We start from the raw sequence: 26987 nt of genomic DNA, 5'->3' as shown, positions 1-26987 counted from the left end.
TTCTGATAATATTGGGAACAAGAAGCTCTCTTTACCTTACTTTCTTTTTAAAAAGATAGTATAGGCTAGCACAGCCAGTAGTTTCCTTTGTAGATGGCTTCTCTAAAATAACTTTGCTTAGAATATTGAAGCATATGCTATGTATGTTACCAAAGGCCAAGTCTATTTTGTGAGACCATGGCAAGGTAGAACATTAAGTAATACTTGGACATTTACCAGTTCACATTCATTTCCTTCCAGATACTGGTATTGATTTTTACTTGTCTTTGCAATTGATGATATTGAAATCATTATTTCCTCTTCTATTTCCATGAGTTTTTGAGTGAAATTTGGATAAGCTTCATGAATGTCAAATCCAGACACATTTTGAATTGAAGCTTCTGGCAAACTTTTTTTTTTTTTTCTCTCTCTCTTTCAATTCTCAGTACCTAGTGCACTGCCTGCTTCATAGTTATTGCTGAAATGAAGAAGGAGTTTTGAATACAGGTACTGTAACTTCAAATACCTCTTTGGCTACAATGAACTCTTATGTTAATTTTGTAAGGAGTCAAAAACATTTGTTCAAGTTTGACATCTTATTATCCTACAAGGATCCTCAATTATATTTTGACTTCTAAAGCTTCCAAGAATATTACGAAAAGTCTTATAAAAAACGTTCCTTTAATTTAATATTTATTATGTACCTCATATAAGCTGGGCCTTACCTTGGTTTGAATAAGATACAACACATGATCTCCATACTCAAACAGGTCCTATTTAGTGAATAAATGGACATAAGCCTACTTTTTAACTTGTAAGAGCAGCAGATGCAAAGCAGGAAGTGAGAAACTATCTGTGAATATCAGAGACTTGTCACTGAAGTCAAAGAGGGATAGTAGGAGATGAGACTAAAGAGAAAGGCCTAATCCAGATCAAGAAACACCGTGTTTGCCACATCAAGGAACTTTCACGTTATTCAGCTGACCACTGCTACTTACTTTGAAAGAAAATCCACTTGAAAAACATACAAATCCCTCCAAAATAATTTGAGATTATAGTATCTTCTATCTCCCTCCTTCTGTGGGAATTATTTATATAGACAAAGGGTATCCTTTAAAAGGTCTTGTGAAGTCAGAGAGACATTGGAGAAACAATGGAAGGTGGGTCAGATGATAGACTTGAAAGGTAGACTTCAGGCAGTAGCTCTGTCAATGGGGAAGTAGAGAGATCTGGAGATTGAGGGGGAGGAGGATCAAAGGAATTCTATAATTCAGGGCTTTAACTAGCTTAGTGATGTTTTACTAAGAAGAAGGAAGCTTTAAAAATAATTACCCCTAAGGGTTCCATGGACATAACCAGTGGACTTTAGATCTGATAATATATGTGATTTAATTTTACAAAATGGAGGCTATTTGTAGCCCCTTTAGAGAATGATATTTATAAATGTATTACATAAAGGGGCAGGGGTTCCTACCTCATGAACTGAAATGATGAATTTATAGTTTCTTTGAGACTTTTTTTTTTAAATATTTTATTTATTTATTTGACAGACAGAGAGTACAAGTAGGCAGAGAGGCAGGCAGAGAGAGAGGAAGGGAAGCAGTCTCCCCACTGAGCAGAGAGCCTGATTTGGGACTCAATCTCAGAACCCTGAGATCATGACCTGAGCCGAAGGCAGCGGCTTAACCCACTGAGCCACCCAGGCGCCCTCTTTGAGACTTTTGACAAAAGATGCCCAGGTACTCCTTCACTTTAGATGCAATGTCATATTGATGTATAGATTTTATGTTTTTTTTTTTAAGATTTTATTTGTTTGTTTATAGCAGCAAAGAGAGGGGCAGAGAGAGAGGGAGAGAGAATCTCAAGCAGACTCCCCACTGAATGCGGAGCCCTCACAACCCCGAGACCATGACCTGAGCCAAAATCAAGAGCCAGGTACTTAACCAACTGAGCCACCCAGGGGCCCTGATGTATGGTTTTATACCCTCTGAAATAGTCTAATATCTGTTGATTCCAATTTTACACAGATAATATTAAATTAGTTTTGGTGACCCTGACTGTGGCCCTTTCCTAAATTTCTTCTGCTCTTTATTTCTTTACTTTCATTGTAATTTGCATTTTTGATTTTATAACTTGGTTGGTTAGAGTAATACTTCTCAATTTCTTTTACATCATGACATACTGAAAAATGATATCTATATATAGTACATGAAAGGCAACAAATAAGTCTGCTTGCTTTAGACCACAAGCCAGATGCTCTAGCCTACCATACCTTAGATCAACTGATGCTGAAGGGAATTGCTTTCTGCTCACAACCACAAAGCTCACCCACACTGGTTGGAATGCTCTGAGTTGTGGAATGGAACTTAAAGAGCTCATGACTCTGGGATGCACACCTGCAATGTTTAGCAAGTATTGTGGTAGCATTTGACATATCATATAGTACAAATGCCATTTGGTCAAGGAACAATTGCTAGCGGTCACATAGGGATCTTGCAACACGGGGTGCATAACTCAGGACAACTTACAATCATTACAGAGAACATGACTGAGAGCAAATATTTTACTGATGAAGGCTCAGGAGCATTTGATGGGATTTTGTAAATACCCAATTCTTTTATTTTATAGATGAGAACACTTGAGACCAAAGAAATTATGTGTCTTGACTAGAGGTTAAATGACCGGACTGTAAGCTCTATGAAGTCAGGGACATTTTGTTAACTGCTATATCCCATTGCATAGTAGAGTTCATCGCAGATGGCAAAAGTTTTCTGAAATGTTGCTGAGTGAATAAATGAGTGAATTGGCCAGGGCCACATGGGTAATGACAGCCAAAATGAGAATTACAGCCTTCACCTCCCAGTTCAGTGATCTGATCCAGTGTGTCTAAGACTGTATGTCACATTCTTATCAATGCTCTATGAATAATTCATTATGTGGCACAAAGCAAAAAAGGTCATGAACACATTCTAGAATTGAATATATTAAGGATTTACCTTCTGTTTTGTAACAGCTCCTATCCATCATATTGATAAATCAAACATGAAATATTTGGGTTGCCATAAAGCTTATATTTATCTTAATATATTTCTGTAAATAGTGTTAAAAACAACAAAGTTGGTCTTAGATGAGCTTTTGTAAAAATTTTTTCTTTTTTGGTAGTTATTATATTTTGCCATTTTCTTCACTAATAAAACCCATTTAGGTTTGTCTTTATTTCCTACTAATTAAATAGTGAAAGGCAAAACTTTAAATGAGTAATTACTGATATATCTTATATGCATTGAAATCAGAGTGAGCACTGTCACTGAAAGGTTATGTCACTCACAAATTCATTAAACATTCATTAACCTCACCTCAGGTATAGGTGTTCTTGTTTACACATTTCAGATTTGCATACACATGCCCTGAACAAGATTGCAAAAATGTTTATAACCCTATGACCACCATAATTATGAATCCCCAGGTAGATATTTGTGAAATCCTTACCCAGTGTGACTTTTCCCCCTCTACCAGGTTTTTATGCAGTTCAGTATACAAGGTGACACTAAGATAAGAAAAGTGAAGTTTCAGCATGGGTGTCTCCATCTTCCTCCTATGATTCCTGATCTTGTGGCTGCCAAACCCAGAAGGGACCTGGGATAGAATGCTTGGTCATGGGGAAAGCTGCTGTGGTTGGCCTGGCAGTTGGGGAAAGAAGAAGGCTTCAATTTTTCCACAATGAATGACATTCTCATTCTCTAATGCATGGTCTTAACCCACTTATTGAGAATCGTGTTTCACAGAGAGACACTCCCCCCACCCCCGACTGAAAGATGTTTAATTCTTTGATAAGATTCTTGTGAATATTCGTGTGGAAATCCTCCATGTGATTCTGGGGCAAGGTGGCACTACTGGAGGTGTGTAATCTGGCAACTTCCCTTTGGGCTTGGTGAAATCCTCACCAGTTTTTGTTAGTACCATATATTTTCCAGCAGGTCACCAAAATTCCAGCAGTGATAGGCAGAGATAAATGCATAGTGAGGCACTTTATAGATGATATCCAATTCTTCAATGGAGATCTGATCAATCTTATATAACACATAGATACAAAGGATATAGACTCTATTTCCTTCCACCATGTCAATGAAGTCATGTACCGTGGCATCACTGTGCAGAGCCACACCGGCATTACTAATTTTATATTCAGGTGGAATGTTCCTCACAATTTCAGCATCCAGCTCACTTTGAGGGCAAGTGACAGTGAGATCGATGCTTTCCTTACCTCTTTCTTAAAGCCAATGTTAAGGGGTTTGCTGTTCAAGTGAATGCTAAAGCCTCCCAGCTTGTAGTCAGTGATCTTCTCATGTCCCAGTGGTTTCAGGACATCCAGAACAATCAGGATCAAGTCACACACCCGGGCCACTACAATGACTTCCTTTACTTTTTCCCATTCTTAGCACCCTCATTGATAACTGGGAGATCCAGAAGCTGGGTCTTGGCACCTTTGTATGTGATGACACCAGGAGCTGTAGCGAGAGTGGTGAACTCAGGCTTCGTGCTGAAATAATACCGCTGCCAGTTACTGAGCCGTGTTGACTTCTCCACAGATGGAAAATCCACAAACCCAGTATTTGTGCATCACCTGTCTTGGCTACATCCAAATCTTCTCCTAGCCCACTACCACCACCTTCTGGAGTAATGAGTTCTCTGCAAAGTTTAGAAACGCAAGCCTTAATCGGGCTTAGGTAGTGTGCCATGGCCTTGTTTTTCTTGAGTCTGAGCCATCTTAGCTTCGATCTCTGGGATCTTGGTTAAAGTGCGGCTCCTGGTGGCGAATCCCAGGGGATGCAGTGGTCTCTACACCATCTCCTGTCCCACACCTGGTGCAGATCAGCCAGTTTCATCAGGTGCTAATGCTACGCACCGAGGAGGTACTTTCTACTTCTAGTGAGAGTTCCACCTGCGAGGCTCACACGGAGACGCAGTGTGGAGCATTCTCCTCGCCCTTCCCCATTTTTTTAAAGTTGTTTTTTGGGTTTTTTTTTCTTGGTCATTTCTTCATTGGGGAAGGGGATGCATCATTCACTGTGGAGCTTGGTCCTGGCCCCCATGTGCACACAGGTTTGTATTGCTGAACTCTGCACACTGAATAAAACAAAGCAGAAAGACGAGCTTATTGCAAGGGTTTTGACCTGCAAACTGGGAAACTCAAGGCTATGGGAGCTGTGAGTTCCGAGTTGCTCACAGACTAAAGGGCTTTTTAAAAAATGTATTTATTTATTTGAGAGAGAGAGAGAGAGAGAGAGAGCGCAAGCCCGTGAGTGGGGGGGAGGGGTAGAGAAACAGAGAGAAACTCTCAAGCAGACTCCTGGAGGAGCAGGGAGGTAGTGCTGGCTCTATCCCAGGACCCTGAGATCACGACCTGAGGCAAAATCAAGAATTGGTTGCTTAACTGACTGAGCCACCCAGGATCCCCCAGAATAAAGGATTTTAATAAGGCAAATGCAGAATGTTGCCTAGTTGTGGTCTTTTTCCTTATTTGGATCAGGGTAGCCCAGTCAGTGGAACAAGGAAGTCCCAAGATGACATAACAGACTTGGTGTTTGGGGATTGGCTGGCATCCTTTGCTGATTTTTGAGAAGAGCTATACATTTCTGTAACTTAGGTAAGTTTGTTTTGTTTTTCTTTAATGTGACTGTACTGGCCAACTTCATTTTGTCCTTAACATAAGTGACTCCATTTTTGTTCTAGTTCTACAATATGCACATGTGTGTATACACACTACAGGAGGTCAGAGATCTGATGGGTTGAGGAACTCTAGCTCTTTTGTAAATGAGCGTATTAGAAAGAGGCTGATTCTAACAGATGGGTGGCTGTAACCCTACCCTGGTGGGAAGCCAGCTCTGTCTGCTTGTCTGGAACAGCTAAATCACTGGGGGTTGGTTGGGGATAACTAGACGTTGAGAGGAGCTTGGGTGGACATAGTAGCTCCATCCCTCCCTCTCTGTTGTGGATTGGTGGCCAGGTCTAGCCCTGCCCTGGAGGCAGGTCACTGGGCTCTGTGGGGACAGGGCCTGAAGATGCCACTCCATGGGACCACTCCTTGGGCCCTTCTGATGCCATGCTTGTCAGAGTCCATGACTCTTCATCTTTCATAATTTATATTACTCAAATGTTTGGGGGGGAGGAATGAGAAATTGAATCATTTGTTACAATAATTAATAGCAACTTGGCTATTGATGTGAATTATACTGCTGTCCCTTTCACTCTTTCTCCTATAGGAGACACTAAAGGGTATAGAAAGTAGACACTAAAGTGGTGATTTAACAATTGCCACATTATCTGTGATTTTTGAGATGTGATGGAAAAAGGAAAGGTCACAAAATTTAGAGTAGGGAAACACTAACAATTTGTTTTTTTAATATAGGGTTTTATTCTGAATATTGTGGGGATTTAGATTTGCAGTTAATATGAGAGAAGAGTTTGAATTTTGTTATGAGAGGGACAGTTTATTCACATAGAGAAAGAGTATATTGATTTGTAGGAATTGCTATGTGGTGATTTAGAATAAATTTTACCAAAAAACCCCACAAAAAACCTTAATTTCAAGATTTGGAAGGGTTTGGCTGGTATACCAGAAGCAATGTAACAAGTTTTTACCTAATCACTTAATAGCTTTTTAAGACGTGCTTGAAGGCGACATAGAGACCCGCAGACAAGATGATTCTAAAGATGAGCAAACTTTAGCTTCTTATAACAAGGTAATAGAAGATTCCTACATAGCAGTTGCACAAATAATTGGCACAATTCTGTTTAAAATTTAGCAATGGCTTAGAACACAGAGGCATACTTATAAAACTAATTAACATTCATCTAGCAGTGTAAAATTAATAGTTAATGTAATCTGGAGTAGAATCAGAATTTAGAAATCTCTCTAAGAGTTGTAAATAATGGGCTCAATTTGATAAGAAAGTATTTATAGGAAATGTTTAGGATAGACAAATTCATAGAGACAGAAAGTAGATGTGGTTACTAGGGCCTGGAGGAAGTGGGGAATGGGAGTGATTACTAATGAATGTCTTCTGTTTGGAGTGATGATATGTTCTGGAATTAGTTAAGGGTAATGGTTGCATAATTTTGTAAATATACTAAAACCTAAATGTACACTTTAAAAGAATGAATTTTATGGTTAGTGAATTATATCTCAATAAAAAGTTTAAAAAGATATTTATGGCTAATAAACTGGGAATAGAACAAAAACTTATGAAAAACAGAAGGAAACTGAGCACAGTAAAGAGTTTTTTTAATCTTGCACAGGTAGCCAGGCAAGACTAGTTGCATTTAAAGTAACTTATGCATTAAAAAATGAATAAAATAAAAGTATATTATCTCCATTATTGTTTGGCATTGTTTTAGATATTCTAACCATGACATGTGCTGTAAATATTCTAACATGATATATATCATATTTAAATACTGTAAAAGAGAAGGCAATGCTATATTCAGTGCAGATAATTTGGTTGTCTACAGAGAACACAGCAAGGATTTAAAATGAAAACATTTTTATTTCATTTAAACATAGTTGACACATAATGTTACATTAGTTGTACAGGTGTACAAAATAGTAATCTGACAAGTCTATACATTATGTTTTGCTCACAAGTGTAGATACCATTTGTCACTGCGCAACACTATTACAATGCTGCTGAATATATCCCTTATGTTGCGGTTTTCATCCCCATGACTTATTCATTCAAAATGAAAACATTTAAATTTGAAATTGAAAGAATTCAAAAAGGTGGACGGATTAAAGAAAAGAATTGTTTTTTAAAAAATCAACAGCTTTCCTATATGTTATAAACAAAACAACATAACAGAATATTAAATGGAAAAGAGAACTCATTCACAATAACAGTCTAAATAATAAATACTCAGGAGTTAAATTCATAATCTCTGTGCAAAGATGAAACCCTCATATGGATCTCAGAAATGGATAATTGTAGAAAAACTGATTGAAACAATTTTTTGGTTTTATTTTTATTTATTTATTTATTTTTTGATTGAAACAATTTTTTGGTACAGAATTCTTCTAGGTAGAGAAACTAGTTCTTAGGTGGAGAATCCAAAACTTCTATCAGATTTACAAACGGCTTTAAGAAACAAGAAAGTTTACATATCACTGTCCATTAAGCAGCAGTATCTATAATAGTGTAATAAGAATACACTGAGGAAAGTGGAAGAGTAGGTTGATAGACAAACAAGTTGCAATAGACAGATAAATGGAGGCAAATAGAAAATCAAAATGTCAGGAACTAGTATATTTAAGTATTTGGTTTGAGATAAAGGTGTCATCTTAAATAATAGAAAAAATGAATTATTAAATAAATGATTTCCAAGAAAATTATTTAGAAAAAAAATAAAGGTTTTTAAAAATTTCTTTCCATACACCAAATTTATTTAAGAGTCTCTATAAAAACTAAATCTTAAAAAATGTACTGGAAGAAAATATAGGTTAATTTTTATGTAATGTATGTCTTGAAGAAGGCCTCCAACCATTATTAAGAAATGAATGTTCTTTTGAATACAGGAAAATACAGGAAACTTACATAGGGTATAAAAGGCAAATAACAAATTGGAAAAGCACTGCAATATATATGACAAGGTTTAATGTCCTCAATACAGAAAACACTGAAACACTTCAAAGAGAGAGATCAAAAGAAAAGTGATCGAAGGCCAAGAAAAAGCAATTTCTAAGAATATGAATAACCTGTAGACATATAAAATGTTCAAAAGTACTCATAACTGAAGAAATTCAAACTTAAATAACAATAATATAGTACTGGCTAATATTAAGAAGTCTGATAATACCCAGTCTTTAGGAAACAGACTTTTCCATTCATATACCGGTGATCAGGGTCTAAATTGCCATCATGTTTCTGAATGACAATTTGCCAGTATCTATCAAAAGCCTTAGAAATGTGGGTAAACTTTGACCCAGTAATCACTGTTCTCAGAATATATCCTAGGGAAATCATTATGTAAATGCCCACAAATGAATATTTGAGAAATATTTCTGCAGCATTTTTTATAATGGTGGAAAATTTAAACAATGTCAAGTAGGTTAAATGAATTACGGCTGTGGCCATAGTAATTTCCCAAAATTGTCACAAAAATATTTCCAGTCCCACATGCTCTTCCTTAACCTTGTCCCTCCCCCGTTTGCAGTTGGAGTCTGTTTTGCCTTCTCCTGAATCTGAGTAGGACTTTCTGGCTCTCTCATTGAATAGAATATGCTGAAAGTGATGTTTAAAAGCAATATGACTTTCCATCTAGTTCTGTCTCTTTTGGAATTTTTCCTCCCTCAAAACCCTGTTTGTTGTGTTTCCACATTGTGAGGAAGCCCAAACCAAATGGCAAGGTTACATGTAGGTATTCGTAGAAAGCCGGCATCTAGTGTTCATGTAAGTGAATGAGAGTTCAGATAAAATCAGCCTCCAGGCTTTGAGCCACTACAGCTGATTCTAAGTAGAGCAGAACTCTACTTTTGAGTTGTCTGTTGAGCTATTCCAAACTGAGATTTGAGAGCAAAAGAAAGACTGTTGTTTTGAGTTACTACATTTTGAAGTGGTTTTTTTACATGGCCATAGTACCTTGAACAGTGTTGTTATATCTAAAACTGGAATATTGTGAAGCCATTTCATGCAAAAATATATATGAATAAATATGTATCTTAAAAATTTAAAGATGTTTACAAAGTTACAGCTTGGAAATAGTTCATAAGATCATAGAATATATATAATTACATGTTGTATGTGTGCACAAAAAATGCACATAAATATCCAATGGCCAGCATAGGTATGCATAGAAAAAGAGGTTGATAAAATATTTACCAAAATGGAAATGCTGGTTGTCTTCAAATGTTTGGAATAAAAGGGATGATTTATACTTAATTTTTATTCTTGTTCATCTTGCTGGCTTGTTATATTTTCTAATTTTTCTTAAAGTGGACATTGATCATTTGTTCAATAAAGATGAAACAAACTTGGACTTAAATTAATCACTGATGAAGTACAAAATATTGATGAACCTGGCTCAGTGCTGTTCATAAGAAAAAGACAGGAGCTTTAGTTGATTACAAGTTCAAAATCAGCCAACAGTGCACTGTAACTGCTGAAGTATTAATGCAAAATTAGGTAGCAGTTACAAAATTTGAGACCCCAAAGCACTGAAGGCAATAGTCCTATTATATGACACACTGAACAGATAAGACGTTGCGGTATCACAGTTTAAGAAGAACGGCAGCTGCGTTTCTTCCAGAAGGGACTGACCCTAATGGCGGTAAGGTCTGAAAGGAGGTTATGAGGCACAGTAGAAACATTAGGGAATCCTGCTGTGTTAGAAAAGAAAAAAGAAAAAAAGATGTAACAGATACAGGTATAGCAAAATAGAGTTAGACTTCATCTGGATAATTTTAGAGAGCAAGATTTAAACAATAAGTAAAAACCTCAAAGAGATAGAGTCAGCTCACTTGAAGACAATACTTCCTGTTAAATTGAGATATTCAAAAATTGACCAAAGAATTTAGTGAATCATTGTCTCTGGCATTGAGGTTCTTGGATGTCAGGATGTTTACATGAGAATTCTGTACTTCATGAGGGGGTCTTCTGTGGGTATCATTTAAAGTCCTATTCCTGCCCCAAATCTTCAAGAGTCTCAGCCATAAGATCAGAGCCCCAACAATATACTCTCTGGGCGGGATTCTGTAAAGTTGCTCCTTAGCATACCTTTTTCTAGCAGGATAGCTTTCTGAATTCCCAATCTCTTTAATTAGTACAGCTGAGCTAAGTTTGGCAGTGATTTTTCTCAGAATTAAGGACTCTTATTTCTGAAGATGATGTATATTTTAATTAAGTCTCTTCATTAAAACTTTCTAGCTTTGATTGTCGGTTTCTGTCTCCATGCAGCACTTAATAGATATCTGGCCATTTCTTCTTCAATCTGATTAATGTAGACAGCTCTTCTTAGTCATTCAGCTCCACAAAATGAATTTTAAGGCTTTTCCCCCCCAGATAGGCTGAGCATAGATCTGTTTTTTATATGCTTCTTTTAAGTGGGGTTCTTGACACACCTTAAAATTCTGGCTAGCTACAGATAGAAGATTTTATTATTTGAAGAATAATTTTCTTCAAATTATTTGAAGAAAAAAAATATTTTCCTTCCTTATCAGCAATTATGAGAAAACAACTTAAACGGAACATTTGAAAGAAAAATTTTTTTATTAAGATAGGAAGATGAAAATAAACTCTACGAGTTATGTTAAGACCCATGCAATTTTCCTATCATGAGAATCCTTACCCCTGACCTTGCCCTCTCACTCATGTTTAGCTAGCATTGATGGATTTCAGGAGGTATGTATTTATAATAAAACATCACTCTACCTTACTTTGTTAGAGCATATGCACAGGTCTCTAAACACTTGATATTTGGGCCAAATGGTCTACCTCCATTACATCCTTCTATAGCTCTCCTTTGGTCTTGAAAACAGGAGGTAACAAGTGGGTTATGAAATAAGAGCAAAGTTCCAGAAAATACATGGTCCCCTTCTCTTGGCATTCATCTAGATACATTCAAATAACTGAACCCAGCATGTGGCACTGAAAGGGAGATTTTATGGTACTTAAAAAAAATAATAAAGTTTGATTTGTTGACTGTACTTAAAATGAAGGTAGGCAGTTCCTAATAATTCAAACAAAATCTTACATCATAATAATTTCTCTGCTATTCTCTGTGTATGAAATTCAGAAGAAGATAAAGATCCATTATAGATATTTAAATATTCCATTTACTAGAAATGTTGTCTCTTTGGAATATATCTAATAAAACAACTTAAAGCATTTTCTGTGGAAATTTAAAAAGACAAATCCCCATTTAAAATATAAATAATAAGCAAAAAGAAGAGATATATAAATGTATGATATATGTCTTTACTAATCATTTGGAAAGCCTTTTCAGCAAAAGTCCCAGTGTAGATTATATGCAGATGATCTGTACTGTTTACTATCAGTCAAGATACAGATCACTTTCAGGTAAAATTATTCCTAGCTATAATCCATATTTGGCTAACTTTTCTTTACTAGTTGTAAAAATTCCTAAACTACTTGCCAAATGGGTGAAATGTCCTTTTCCTTATGGGGAGATCTATATAATGGTATGTGGAAGAGGAGGAGTTACGCTGATTCTTCTCTGCCCTTTGGAAAAAGACCCACTCAATTGGGCTTATCACTCAATTCCCACCAGTGAACTCTGTCCATTTGGTGGGCAGTCCTTGAATACTATGACATTTCATTGATAAAGCACCAGAGAAATTTTATCTCATTGACAGATATGATTATATAGAGACAAAAGCAAACAATCCTCCCCCTAAATAAAGGAAAAAACACCTACATTTTAGCTTAATAATATCCTCAAAGTGTAAAAGATTAGAAGATGAAGAGTGTGAAAGAACGTGAGGTTCTTCATTTCCCTCTGAGAGTAGTTGCATATTTACCTGAATTGTGCATTGATTGCTGGGTTTGGGAGCATCTCAAGTTTGTAAGTCAAATTTGTAGTCATTACTAAGCATATGTTGAGAAATCACGACCATGTTTTCAGATCTTGTCACCTTCTCTGCCTTTGCTCTGCCCCTATTCTTCTCCTTCTAGCTCAGCTTGTAGGAATGGTTGACTAGATGGGTTTTTGGGTTATGAAGACCTGGTCCCATCCCAGCTCTATCGCTCACCAGCATGCAAGTTGTACAAGCTGCTTAACATTCTTATGTTCTGGATTCTTTATCTTTAAAATAGAGATAGGGGCACCTGGGTGGCTCAGTGGGTTAAGCCTCTGCCTTCGGCTCAGGTCATGATTTCAGGATCCTGGGATCAAGCCCCGTATCAGGCTCTCTGCTCAGCAGGGAGCCCACTTCCTCCTCTCTCTCTGCCTGCCTCTCTGCCGACTTGTGATCTCTGTCTCTTTCTGTCAATAAAATAAAATAAAATCTTATTTAAAAAAATAGAGATAGTACTCCTGCCTCATGATTTTGGTGCAGATTAATAGACTAATGCTAGTAGCAAGCTTAGTGAAAAGCCTTGTGGAGGCCATGCTATAAGACTCAATGATTACTGACATTACAGACATTATATAGACATTATTGCTATTATCTTAACAGTGTTTGGTATACACAAAGGAAAGAAATAGCAAACCTTGCTCTTTGCATGGATTCTGCTTTCCACTAGTTTATGTGTTACTGAGCAGAAATTTTCTTTTCTGTGTGCTCTGTTGTTGCTACTTTTCATTTTTATACATTTTAGCTTTCTTTTCAGGAGAATAATGTACCCATCTTGAAGATTTAATACATTGAAGTGGCATCTGCCAGCCATATCCCAAAGAAACTAAATCTAATTTTAGTTAGTCCCAGTGTCAGAAATCTGAAAAGTATACCCCTACTATAGGAATTTCTTTACAGGCATACCTCAGAGATATTGTGAGTATGGTTCCAGACCACCACAATAAAGTGAGTGTTGCAATAAAGTGAGTTAAATGAATTTTTTGGTTTCCCAGTGCATATAAAAGTTACATTTACACTATACTGTAGTCTGTTAAATATGCAATAGCACTGTGTTTAAAAAACAATGTACACATCTTAATTAAAAACTACTTTATTGCTGAAAATTGTTAACTATCATCTGAGCTTTCAGCAAGTCATAATCCACTGATCACAGATCATCATAAAAATATAGTAATCATGAAAGGGTTTGAAATGTTGTGAGAATTATCAAAATGTATTACAGACACATGAACTGAGTAAACTCTTGGAAAAATGGTTCTGGTAGTCTTGCTCGACATAGGTTTGAAACAAACCTTCCATTTGTGAAAAATGGAATACCTGCCAAACACAGTAAAGACAAGCACAAGAAAATAACATATGCTTGTATTCAGTGACACAAAATGCTCTTTGTCTATTAAAAGTATTTCAAAGAAAACAAAATAATTTGTATTTTCTTAGGACATAATTCATACATTATGATTTTTTTAGGTTTCAAGAAAACACCAAGCCATTTGCAACAAAATTAAGTGAGGAATCTAGGTTCATGTATAAACTTGATAATATCAATGATTCCTAAACCTGGTAGTTTGTCAAGACACTCTGGGAAGGTTGTTTGTTTGTTTAAAGATTTTATTTATTTGACAGACAGAGATCACAAGTAGGCAGAGAGAGAGGGGGAAGCAGGCTCCCTGCTGAGCAGAGAGCCTGATGTGGAGCTCGATCCCAGGACCCTGGGATCATGACCTGAGCCGAAGGCAGAGGCTTTAACCCACTGAGTCACCCAAGCGCTCCTGTTTGTTTGTTTTTTTTTTAAAGACTTCTGTAAACTCTGGATCCATTGGTTGCTGATCAGCTGCAGGAGGACCTGGGGATGTGTTTACAGTGTGGACTAGTGGAGATCTTGCCCTCTAGGCAAGAGGCCATGGGAATATCAGACAAGGATTAAAGCTGAGAACATTTCAGATGATGAGACCCTGGCACATCCTTCCTCTTGCTCTGAGACTCTGAATTTCATCCTGACTTCTCTGAATTTCTTTTGCAATTGCCATCGCCATGTTTCTCAAAGGGTAAGAATCCTTGGGCTGTGAAAGGATATGGCCCCAGAGGCAGTACAAGAGACCAGGAGGCATAGGACCAGAAATAGGCAGATATCTTCTATGCTTAACCACTCTACTCAGTGAATATACCTGATACAAGCATCTGCTTTAAAGATACCTGCTTCATTCTGAGAATATGGCTGTGTTAGGGAGGGTTTAAAGGATTATTCTAATACAGAGAGCCCATCTATACAACCTCCAGACTGTTAACTCTCTTTGGTGCTTTGAAGTCCTGATATACCTTCCAAAGGAGATGTTTTCATAATTCTGAGACTGAAGTCTGCCAGTGGTAGAATTGCCTTCGTTTTGTGGTACTTGGAAAGAATCTGTCCTTTAGTTTTCCGCATTTCAGCAAATGCAGCGTGAGCATACATTCCGCTGTGCCTGGTGCTAGAGTGTGCAAAATGGCCACAAAACTTCACAGTAGCTCTCACCAAAAGGGGGAGTGTGGTTCTCCACTCCTTAAACCGAAGGTTAACTTTGTATCTTTCTTTGACACATTGAATGTAGTAGAAACGATGACTCATATAATTTACAAGCCTAGGCCTCAAGAGGTCTTGTAGCTTCAACTTTTGTTGTTTGTAGAGCCCTGTTGCCACTGTTTGAGTCAGCCAGCCTGATGGATAATGAGAGACCAGTGACACATTTGCCCAAATATCCCTGGCTGACAACAACCAGACATATGAGTCTATAGTGGTTCAAAGTGATTCAAAGACCATCTTAGATTACTTACCACAGCTTCAGACTGGCCTTCTCCAATCTGCCTGTGAGCCCCGAGGAAATCCTTCAAGCAGGCTCAGACCACAAAATGCTTCTAACTGAATCTTAGAATTGAAATAGCTGAATAGAAATGACCTGAATAAGTGTTGTTTAAATCCAGTGAGAAGTATGTTGCAGGAAAAGCTAACAAATACACCTGGGACAGTCCTAGTGTAGACCTGTCATCATAGAGTAACTATCAGGAATACCTCGTTTTATTCTCAAAACTATCTTTGTCTGAGTAAAAGTTATAAAGTCTGCTTAAGCAGGTAGTACCATCATCTACTTACTCACCAAGAAAATTTTACATTGAAAAAATATAAATTAGAATCTTTCTGGTTTAAACCCCTTAAGTGAATTCCTATGTTATTGAGAATAAAATTCAAACTCTTCCAGAATCTATAAAGTCTTATATATTCTGACCCCATTCCCACCTCTATGGTTTTTCACTCGTGCCATTCTCCCTCTGCTTTTACCGTCCCATGCACAAGCCTCCTTTTTCTCTGCAAACAGCCTCACTTCTTTCTTAAAACCTCAGGGACTGTGTTTTTCTTTCTGCTTGTGAGTTCTTCCTTCTGCTTTACACGGGCTACTGCTTTTACTCCTTGAGTGCTGGGCTCATCCCTCTACTCTAAGAGACCCAACCTCCGTCTTAAATACAGCGCACTCTACCTGGACATCATATAATTTATTGCAAATGTTATTTAAACAAGAAAGTTGGTCCACAGGATACCATCAGTCTCTCCCGGTAGAGGATGGCATTGCAAGGTCTTTGAGGAGGACCTGGCAGAGAGAAGCTAAATAAATATTTGGTGAATAAATGATGTATGCTCAACTCTGAGCTTAGAATGCTCAGATCCTGGATTTGAGGGTTTCCTCTTCCGTTTCTAGAGGGTTTTGTTTTGACTTAGTCACTTAGCCTGGCGGCACTTGCTTCACCATCTTGAACATTAAAAAACCTGGATATCGGGGTGCCTGGGCGGCTCAGTGGGTTAAAGCCTCTGCCTTCAGCTCCAGGTCATGATCCCGGGGTCCTGGGATCGAGACTTGCGTTGGGCTCTCTGCTCAGCAGGGAGCCTGCTTCCTCCTCTCTCTCTGCCTGCCTCTCTCCCTACTTGTGATCTCTGTCTGTCAAATAAATAAATAAAATCTTAAAAAAAAAAACCCCCAAAACCTGGATATTAAATGTGATAGTAAATGGAAGAGTGCAAGGTCAGCTGGAATGTGTCGGTAAATGTCCGCTATCGCTGTTCACCCACATCTCCCCAAATGAGGTGAGACCTTTTACATCAGATATATACTTATTTAACATGTGTTTTTGATAGGGATTAGGTGCTTTCCTTATGGTTCAGGGTTGCCTGTACTTAGCTCAAAAGTTAACAAAGCACTGCCAATCCCATCCCATCCCGTCCTGTGCATTATTATTTCTTTGGTGAGCCTGATTGAATTGAAGGCAAAACAAGCAGTTGTGGCTCCTCTTATTGTGAGTCTCCTATCATGTATTTCTTGTCCATTATTACAGCTTTAAAAAAAAAATAAAGGCATTTTGAAACAGACAAGTAGATTTTTTTTTTACAGGTGTTTTTCCCTTTCAACTGAAACAATATATCTTGAACTGATATCTCATCATCCCACCTCAATATAGTTTGAAAATGATGAGATTTGTTCCTGATCAGATGTTGAATGATTATAAAGCTGGAATTATGGAGATCAAAAACTGGTGCTGTTTTCAAAGCAATACTGAATACCAGTTACTCCTGATGGACGGGGCACCATGCAGCTTTCTATTAATAAAGTGACTAGTGAGCAGTTATATATTACAGTGGGAATACATTTCACAAGGGCCTTTTAAAATGAACATATAAAATGATTCAAAGAAAGGGAAACAAACTATATTTTTAGAATATGTTTTTCCCAAAAGCACAATCATAATACTTACAAAATACGTATTTTTTTGTGTTTGTAAATTACCCTAAACACTCTGTTCAAACAGGACTGACCATGAGCGAGACTGTGGTATTGACAGTTTGGGCCTTGGCTTTTCTCCCTTCAGTTGGTATCTCTTGCCAAGTAGAACATAAATAACGCACATTCAGAATAGGTAATATTTTTCCTCTTTTTTTTTTTTAACAGAAAGTGTAACATTGTACACAGCAAATCTTTCAGAAAGGACAAATATGTTTATAGTAAAATATCAATCCTCCTCTCACTGTAGACTCTTCATTCCCCCAGAAGTAACCTCTGCTGAGTTTCTTTTACACATCTGTTCTGTGCATAGGCATACATATTTTATATTCATTTAATGATATTTATCTTAAGCATTACGAAGCGTCTCTTGTCCCCCAGGCGGTTCTCTCCTTTGGAAACTGTCTTCACGGTTTGTTTTATCTGATATAAATATATAATTGCAAAATATTATTTAAAATAATAAGATAAAAATATATTTTATCTTAATCTTTGTTTATCTCAGCTGCCTCCTCTATATAATTAACCCAACTCAAGAGAGTTAATTTGGGATTAACTGGTTATTATTCATAAATCTTCTGGAAGAGTGTCTGGCACAGGGGAGCCATTCTGCGTCCACTGTTATTGTCTTCACATTTTTGCCCAAGATCTTGTATCACTGATTGACATAAGTACATCTTAATAAGTGTATTTAAATTTTGAATCCAAATGATTTCATCTCAAAAAAAAAAAGTTCTGTGGTACAGACTATAAGAAGCTTCACACATAGAAAAATTCTTACTGAATTCAAAAGAGAACTAAAAATCCTTTAAGCATGAACTTAGAATATGCAGGTTATTTACTGTAGAGCTAAATTTACCTTTCTTCAGATGCCTTTGCTCTAATGCTAAATGTGGGAGGAAGATGAAGTAATATAGATAAGGACTTTCTTTGTCTTTACTTGTTTGTTCATTTGTTCGTTTAAAAATATATGTAATAAAAAAAATACGTACTGTGTACTTACTCTGTACTTACACAAACCTTGGTGAATCAGAGGCAAATAATAATCACAGTCCCTATTACTGTGGGGTTTCCAGGATGGTGGGGACAAAATTTATCAGTGAAATAATTACATATACAATATTAGTAACAGAAGGTGAAATGCAAGATATATCTCTGTGTGTGTATGTATGTGAATTACCGAGTCCATTATAGGGTGTGAAGGAGACCCTTTCAGTGGAATTTTGAAGGAGAAAGGTTTTGATCTAATAATTTTATTTCAAGCCAATTTGTCATTCAATTCTGAAGGCAACTGAGAGTTATTTTCTGTTATTGAAAGGATTATAAAATATACCTCTCATATACTTCCCTAGAACATACTTACGGATGATATATTCCAACAGACCTCTTTCTCATTTTCTCTTTTTCTTGACAAGGCCCTTCTTCTTCCTGTCCATACAGAAATCTGCAAAATCAACATAGAATACTAACAGAAATTTCTATTTACTTTATCTGATTTCTTATGAACTAGAGTTTGTGTTGCTTTATGCCATTGTGCTTTTAGTTTTAGTCTGTATTATTACTAATTATTTTAATGTTGTTGGGCTTGTGGTATTTCTATGAAAATAAAAACAATGGTTATAGTCCTCATACTAGAATTTATTTGCTCTTTCTCCTACTGTTATATATTTTGATATTATAAATGTAAACTCTTTCTGTTAGACACTATGCTGCAATGAATAAATGTGTGCATCTATATAATTTTCCACCTGTGCAGGTATATCTGAAAAATATCATATGTTGGATTATTGTACTGGAGGTTTCTTTAATTTTGATAGTTATTGCCAGATTTTTGCTCATAGTAATTGCACTAATATATATTCCAGTCAGCAATGTGTGAAGATGCCTGTTTTCCCATCATCTTACTAATGGAGTGTTTTCTCAAACTTCCCAGTTTTTGCCAATATGATAAGATAAAGTGGCATCTCAAAGTAGTTTAATTACATTTTTCATTAAAGATGATTTTGAGCATCTGTTTATGTGTTTAAAAGTTACTTGCATTTCCTTTTCATGACCTTTGCCTGTTTTTCAATTTTTAAATTTATTTTTAGCCACTAATATATTCTAGTAAGAGGTCCTTTGTCTGTGGAAGAATTACAAATATTTTTCCTGGGTTGCCTTTTGGGTTTGATTATGGTATTTCTTGACATGTAGAATGTTTGCTTGTTTGTTTAATGTAGTGAAAATTATCAATCTTTTCTTTGAGGACTCTGGATTCTGAATGATGGTTAGAACATCCTTTCTATTCCAGATTTATAGTTAAATTTATATATGAAACTCCATATGAAACTCCAAACTCTTCTTTTTTTGTTTATAATTAAATTTTTGCTTGTAATTATTATTTGTGAAATATGCCAGAAAAGAGTCCACCCTGATTTTACTGCAGAATTCTTGGGGAGCAGAAATTGGAGTCGAAGCTCTGTGAAGTAAATTGGGCTCTGGTAGATGACTGTACCTTTGAAGAAAGATCCCAGAGGATCAAGCTAAGAGCAAGGGTGAAGTGTATATAAAGAGGCCTTCATAGAGACTGAAGTTAGTGCTGAAACATTTCCATTTCTGGGAGATGATGAAGATAATCCCATGTTTATAGTGGCCCTGGCAGAAACAAAAGATAAATCACTTCTAGAAGAAGCTGATGTCATCTTAAGTCCCAACTGAAATTATTTATACAACCAGTTTTGCAAGTACAATGTCTGGAACAAAATAAAAAATATCCAAGGTATCAAGGCATGTGAAGAGGAAAGACTGATTGAAAGAAACACTAAGAAACAGGCAACAGGAAAGACTCATCAAAGATCCTGAAATAACAAGTTTATTGAGCTAAGGAGATTTTTAAAATTTTTATTTTCTTTTTAAAAAGATTTTATTTTTTTATTTATTTGACACACACACACACAGAGAGAGAGAGAGAGAGAAGGAACACAAGCAGGGGAAGTGGGAGAGGGAGAAGCAGGCTTCCCACTGAGTAGGGAGCCCAATGCAGTGCTCGATCCCAGGACCCTGAGATCATGACCTGTGCAGAAGGCAGATGCTTAAAGACTGAGCCACCCAGGTACCCCAGGCTAAAGGAGATAAAATATGAACTTAAACATTTGGCAGAGAATTGAGGCACCTAGATGGCTCAGTCTGTTGAGTATCCAACTCTTGATTTCTGCTCAGGTCATGGTGCCAGGATTGTGAGATGGAGCCCTGCATTGGGCTCCATGCCCAGTGGAGTCTGCTTCTCCCCCTCTTCCTTCCCCTCTGCCCCTCATCCCCCATGCGTGCTCTCTTTCTCTCTCTCTCAAAATAAATAAATAAAATCTTTTAAAAAATTGGACAGGATTAGACACTATCCAAAACTGATATTTTAGGACTAACAAATATAATAACCAAATTTAGAAATAAACAGCAAAGATTTAACAACATATTAAATACAGATGAGGGCACCGTTTGTGAATAGTTCAGAAGAAAATATCAGAATAAGCATGGACAGGTCGACTGAAAATAAGTAAGAGAGTGTAAGGCACATAAGTGAGGCCTTCTTTTGTAAATAAGGCTATTGAGAGAAAGAGAAGTAAGGGAATATAATATTTTTTAAAAAGATCGTTTATTTATTTATTTTTAAAAAATTTTATTTATTTATTTGACAGAGAGAGATCACAAGTAGGCAGGCAGAGAGAGAAGGGGAAGCAGGCTTCCCACTGAGCAGAGAGCCTGATGCGGGCCTCCATCCTAGGACCCTGGGATCATGACCTCAGCCAAAGGCAGATGCTTAACTGATTGAGCCCCCCCAGGTGCACCGAGAGGAATATAAGAAGAAAAATGTAAGAAAATGTTAAGGGTATAGCTGACTAAATAAAGATGAAAGAAGCGATGATCACAGGTCGGTGACTCTTTGCTAGAAAATTATGTGATCTCAAAGATAATGAAATAGTAACTTGAAACTGCCAAAAAGAATCCTTTATTGAGAGAAACATTTCATTGAGAATGAAAATGAAATAAATAAATTTTTGAAGAACAATAACTGCACATTTGCCATCAGTAACCCAGCCCCAAAGAAAATGTTAAAAGGGTTTTATTCAGGCAAAGAAAAAGCTTTTTCTGATGGAAACTCAAAGATGCATGAGGAAATAAAGAACAATGGAAATGGAAAATATGTGGTCAAACCCTTTTAATCTCCATTTTTATTTTAGCCAATGTTCTGTAATAGATGATTTCAGTCTGACTTTTCTTTTCATTATTTCTCCAGCAATTTCCCAAGTAGATCTTCAAAGAAGTTCATGGAAACAATAACTTGACCAGGGTATTGCTGTGTTGATCATTCTGGTTCACTTTTACTAGTATATGTATTCAGCAAACATTTTTTAGAATTGCATATGTAAATATTACAGTTTTTTCTTTTCATGTTTTGCTTTGGAGACTCCAGTTCCGCACATATTGGCTCATTTTGCTTGTCTTCTGTACTCATTACATTTAATTTTCCTCAACTTTCTTTAACTCCATTTCTTTATGTTGTATACTTACATTTGTACTCTTCAAGCCACTTACTATATTTTCATCAGTTTCCCTTCTCCTTTGTGTTTCTTCAAAATTTGTCATTTCTGTAATCATTTTTATTCCTTCTACTTCTTTCCCAAGTTCTAACAGCTCACACATAGGTCTCCCTGTTGTGTCGCCATCTTGCCCTGAGTTCTTATGTTTCTCCTTGCTGACTTCCTTCACAAAAGAGATGATTTCATTAAGTCTTAATTTTAGTTGGGACAAAATAATTGGTACAATTTTCATCTTGTTTATGGTGAATTGTCTTTGTTGGTAGGTTTTGCTGCTATGTCTCACATTTTTTATAGTATCCTCTAAATACTTGATTTAGAACCCACCATCCCTCCCTGATCTCTGGTGATTTTGTTGGCTTATTCTTATTTTTACATGCTGTCCAATATTCAAATATTTGTCTTGAGTCAGAAATTCACTATATGAAGTTTTGTGTAGGCTTTATTTGAGTTTATCATTTCCTCTCCTGTATTTACGGGGTTTACATTGTGTGTCAGGCTTTGCGCTAAGCTTTGGGGATATAACAATGAACAGAAAGGCAGGTTTTCTGTTTTCAAAGGGCTTATAAGATTAGTAGAGGAAAAAAATTAAATAAGTAGATTCAATATGGTGCATACTAAGTACTGTAAGAGAAGAAATATAGGATACTATGAAAACACATTTTGATAACATTATTAAATGTTTATATTCTTCTAGTCTGTCTTGTGTAAGTCCTATATTTTGGGGCTAATCAAGGATTCTCCCGTAAGTGTTTAACATTTGAAAGAGTCATGAAAGGATTCCTAGAGGAAGGAAGGTCTAACCCGAGATTCATATCTAACTAAGTCTAACTGTTCATAACAATACATAAAGATCAGAGAAAGAGCAAAAGTATATAACATGGCAGATGAAGGAATTTTATTTCTGTGTTTCCATTTTATGAATCTGCCAATAGAGAAATCTCTGAAACTTCTCATTTTAGAAACATGATTTGGATTTCATTTATTAATTTTTAAAGATTATTTATTTGAGAGTGAGAGAGAGAGAGAAAGCAGGGGGAGGGGCAGATCGAAAGGGAGAGGCAGAGAATCTTAAGCAGACTCTGTGCTGAGCGTGAAGCCTCACACAGGGTTGATCCCACGACTCTGAGACCATGACCTGAGTGGAAACCAAGAGTTCTATGCTTAACCCACTAAACCACTAAACCACCAAGGTGCCCCAACAACTTGGATTTCTTTTTTTTTTTTAAAGATTTTACTTATTTATTTGACAGAAAGATCACAAGTAGGCAGAGAGGCAGGCGGGGGGCGGGGGGGCGGGGAAGCATGCTCCCCGCTGAACAGAGAGCCCGATGCGGGGCTCGATCCCAGGACCCCGGGACCACAACCCAAGCCAAAGGCAGAGGCCAACTCACTGAGCCACCCAGGCGCCCCAACAACTTGGATTTTAAATAGGATTTTTTAGCCTCCTTTAGGACTTTCTTCAGAAAGAGGAAAAACTGAGAAGGGCATAAAAAAACTATTCTCTCTCCGTGAAAAACCTTAGATTAAAAAGTTAATAGGCAGAGTTAGCAGATTTCAGGTAAAATATAATAATCTGGCTGATATTCCAATGAGGCTTTGGAAAATTCTTTCTTTGGAAAATCCTTGTTGGCTAATGTCGCTGCTGTTAGTCTTAATAACGATCCCAATGTGAAGCCTTTCCCAAGATCTTTCCAGTCTTTGTCTTCTAGCATCTTCCCCCAGCTGAACTTAGAAGTTTAAAATGCAGGTAATTCCCCGTGTTTCCAAAGTGTGTATCACAAACACTTTGTCTTTATGAAAGACCTGCGTTAGCACCTGTTTTTGCTAACCAATGGAAATCCGAATAGGATTTTGCTTTTACAGAAAAAAGCAAAAATGGCATTCAACATTTGTTTTGCAGTGAGTGGTTACAGAGGCAGCGTGCACCCCAGCAGCAAGAGTGGCGCCATTCAGGCCTTCCTCAGGAACTACACGCAGAACTACACTCAGCTTCTCCGCATTAAGCCGCTAGGGCTTTGAATCGTATCTGTGAACCTCTGTGTTTATCTCAAGTTATTTTCTGCATCTGTTAGCAAGATGTATCCAAGGTATCAGCAAAACCTATAAGAAGTTATTTTGTGAGCCTGGGAATGCTTAAACATTTTTTTTACATAAATTTTACATAATTTTTTTTTACATATATTACATAGTTATAAATAAATGACAAAAATTTTTTTTTATACTGTTGATCCTTGGACAACATGGGGCCTATGGGTACTGAGCCCCATGCAGTGGAAAATCTGCATGTAAGGGTTGACTTCCCCAAAACTCAAATAATAGGCTGCTATTGATCGATAGTCTTGTATAGCTGATTGACACATATTTTATGTTGTATGTATTGTACCCAGTCTTCTCAGAAAAAAGTGAGCTAGAGAAAAAAATATTAAGAAAATCATAATAGAAAATACTCTTTTTTTATTTTTTAAAAAGATTTTATTTATTTGATCACAGACAGAGATCACAAGTAGGCAGAGAGGCAGGCAGAGAGAGAGGAGGGGAAGCAGGCTCCCTGCTGAGTGGAGAGCCTGATGCAGGGCCATCCCAGGACTCTGGGATCATGACCTGAGCCGGGCAGAGGTTTTAACCTCCTGAGCCACCCAGGCGCCCCAGGATTGTACTATATTTAGTGAAAAGCAAAAACGGCCTGTAAGTGGCTCCACACAGTGCAAACCCTTGTTGTTCAAGGGTCAACTGCAAATTAATAATAGTTGCTTCCTCACATTAGAGCTGCTTCAGTTTACCAAAGGTCATCGGAACTTACCTTCAGGTAGTGGAGGACCCACTAATGTAATGTGATCTAGCAGCTTCAGAATTCTCCTTTTGAAAGCAATATTTTAGGCCCTTATTCATGGCTTCTTGCAGCTTCATGACAAAGGCTGTTCTTGATCTTTTTTGTTTCTTTAACAATTATCACTTCCATAAGACTATATTAATTTTTTCAATATTTCTGCTCTGCACTGTGAAATTCTATAAGGAATAACAGCATTTTTTTTTTTTTTTTTTTTTTTTTTTTTGTCCAAGAGCTGTCAGCTAATTGCAACTATAATAGTATCCATATGGCAAATTTCCAGCCTGTCAGCTGTGGTACAGCATTTAGGCTGGCTTGCTGGATCCTTCCATTTGTTTCTGTGTTTAGAGAAAGCAGACAAACATTAACTAACCTATCATATTGATGTTACAAATGTCAAAGTCTTGTTATAATTAAATCCTCTGAGTATTTCCTTTTATGTATGAAAAGGAAAACATATTTGGGGAACTGTAAATGCGTGTTTTCTATTTTTAGAATGGAAACTACAGCTTGTTTACTTAATTGATTTGGCAAAGAAAAAACTGTTAGGAGAAAAACAGAACAACTAATCTATGGTCTCTTCTCATTTATCCTGTGTTTCCAAATAGAAGCATATGATCCTTTTTGGGAGTGAGGACACATACCCAGTGAGACTAGAAATTTGCAAATTATAATGAACCACAAGTAATAATGTGAATCCTTCTTAGAGTGAAGTCAGAATAAGAGAATAATCTAACAAATACGAGTTAAGCTGTTTTTTAACACTGTGATTCTGTTAAAAAAAAAAAAAAAGAAGGGTTGTGGATCAACAATGGAAACCTAAAGAAGGTAATATTTTATTCCCAGAAATGGAAATTCCAAATCTCTCTGGGGGCAAACTGGGGAAATGCAGAAGAGATTCATGGTGGGGGCAGGGGGCAGTTAAATTTACTCTTTTGCTATTTCTGTGTTATTTTTCTGGTTTGAGGCCTGGTAGGTGTTAAAGTTATTTCTGTCTTAGGTTCCTGTGATAAAGGGACTTAATGATCTTTGACCGACTCCTAGCTTTCCTCCTACCTATTCCCAGTCTTTTGGAAGTTTATTTAGTCAAGGCTTTTCTGTTCATGTTGCACAGTCCTAAAGGAACTCTGGAACCTGACTACCTGAGTTCAAATCCTGGTTCTACCACTTACTGGTTGTGTAACTTTAGGCAGGTTACTTAGTATCTTTTGCTTCAGTATCCTCATCTGAATGTGGGATGATAATAAATAGAACTAACTTCTAAAGCTGCTGAGATGAAATTGTATCTATCTGTCTACCTATACCATGGATGGATGTAATATTCATTATCATTATCATCATTTTCCCTGTGACAGGGAAGGCTCATACCTTCTTTACCATGAACACCTCTGGAGACCTAAGCAATGCCCTCCCTACGTGCAGCAACCTCTCCATTGCTAATTTTGCACCTTTGGCATCATTATCTGGTGTCTCTGCCTTTTAGACTTTCTAGTCACCTGTGCCTCCGTCCAACCTCAGGAGACACATATTGATAGGATTTTTACATCTGTTAGGTGAATTAATCCTTTCATCATCATGGTGATGAATTTTACCTGTCAGTTTGGGCCATAGGTGAGCAGTTTTTTGGTCTAACATTATTCTCAGTGTGCCTTTGAGGGTATTTCAGATGAGACTAACATTTCAGTTGACAAACTGAAGAAAGCACATTGTTTTTCCTCAGTGTGGGTGGTTCTCATCCAGTCAGTTGAAGGTCTGTGTAGACCAAAAAGCTAACACTCCCCCCACCAACCCACCATCCCCCGCCCACCGACCACTGCCACCACTGCCAGGAGCAATAGGTAACTGCTTCTGCATGATTATCTTGGGACTGGAAGATGAGTTTTTTGTTTTGTTTTGTTTTTCATTTTCCTGCTGTTGGCTTTCAGAATGGAACTATACCACTGTCAACTATAGATCTGGAGACTTGTTATCCTTTGTAATTAAATGAGCTAATTCCTTATAGTAAGTCTCTTGATTGATTGATAGATAGACCAATCCTATTGGTTCTGTTTCCCTGGAGATCCTGGTTTCTCTGGAGACCCCTGGATCATTAGGAGATATATCTCATTTTCCTCCTTACCTTGATGTGTATTTTTGTCTGATGTTAGTATTAACAGTTTTTGGGTTTTGGGTAGTTGTGGAGTATATATTTTCATCCTTTCTTTCAAACTTCCTGTGCCTTT

At 37.0% G+C, this 26987-nt stretch overlaps 1 pseudogene; it reads right to left on the bottom strand.

The window, feature by feature from the left end:
* Window positions 1–3633: 3633 nt before the first annotated feature.
* On the bottom strand, window positions 3634–26619 carry LOC116873020 (annotated as a pseudogene).
* Between the last annotated feature and the right edge of the window lie 368 nt (window positions 26620–26987).

This window comes from Lontra canadensis, unplaced genomic scaffold, assembly GCF_010015895.1.
Source record: "Lontra canadensis isolate GAN:19392208 unplaced genomic scaffold, GSC_riverotter_1.0 scaffold2, whole genome shotgun sequence".
NCBI lineage: Eukaryota > Metazoa > Chordata > Mammalia > Carnivora > Mustelidae > Lontra > Lontra canadensis.
This window is presented reverse-complemented; position numbering and strand designations above follow the sequence as displayed.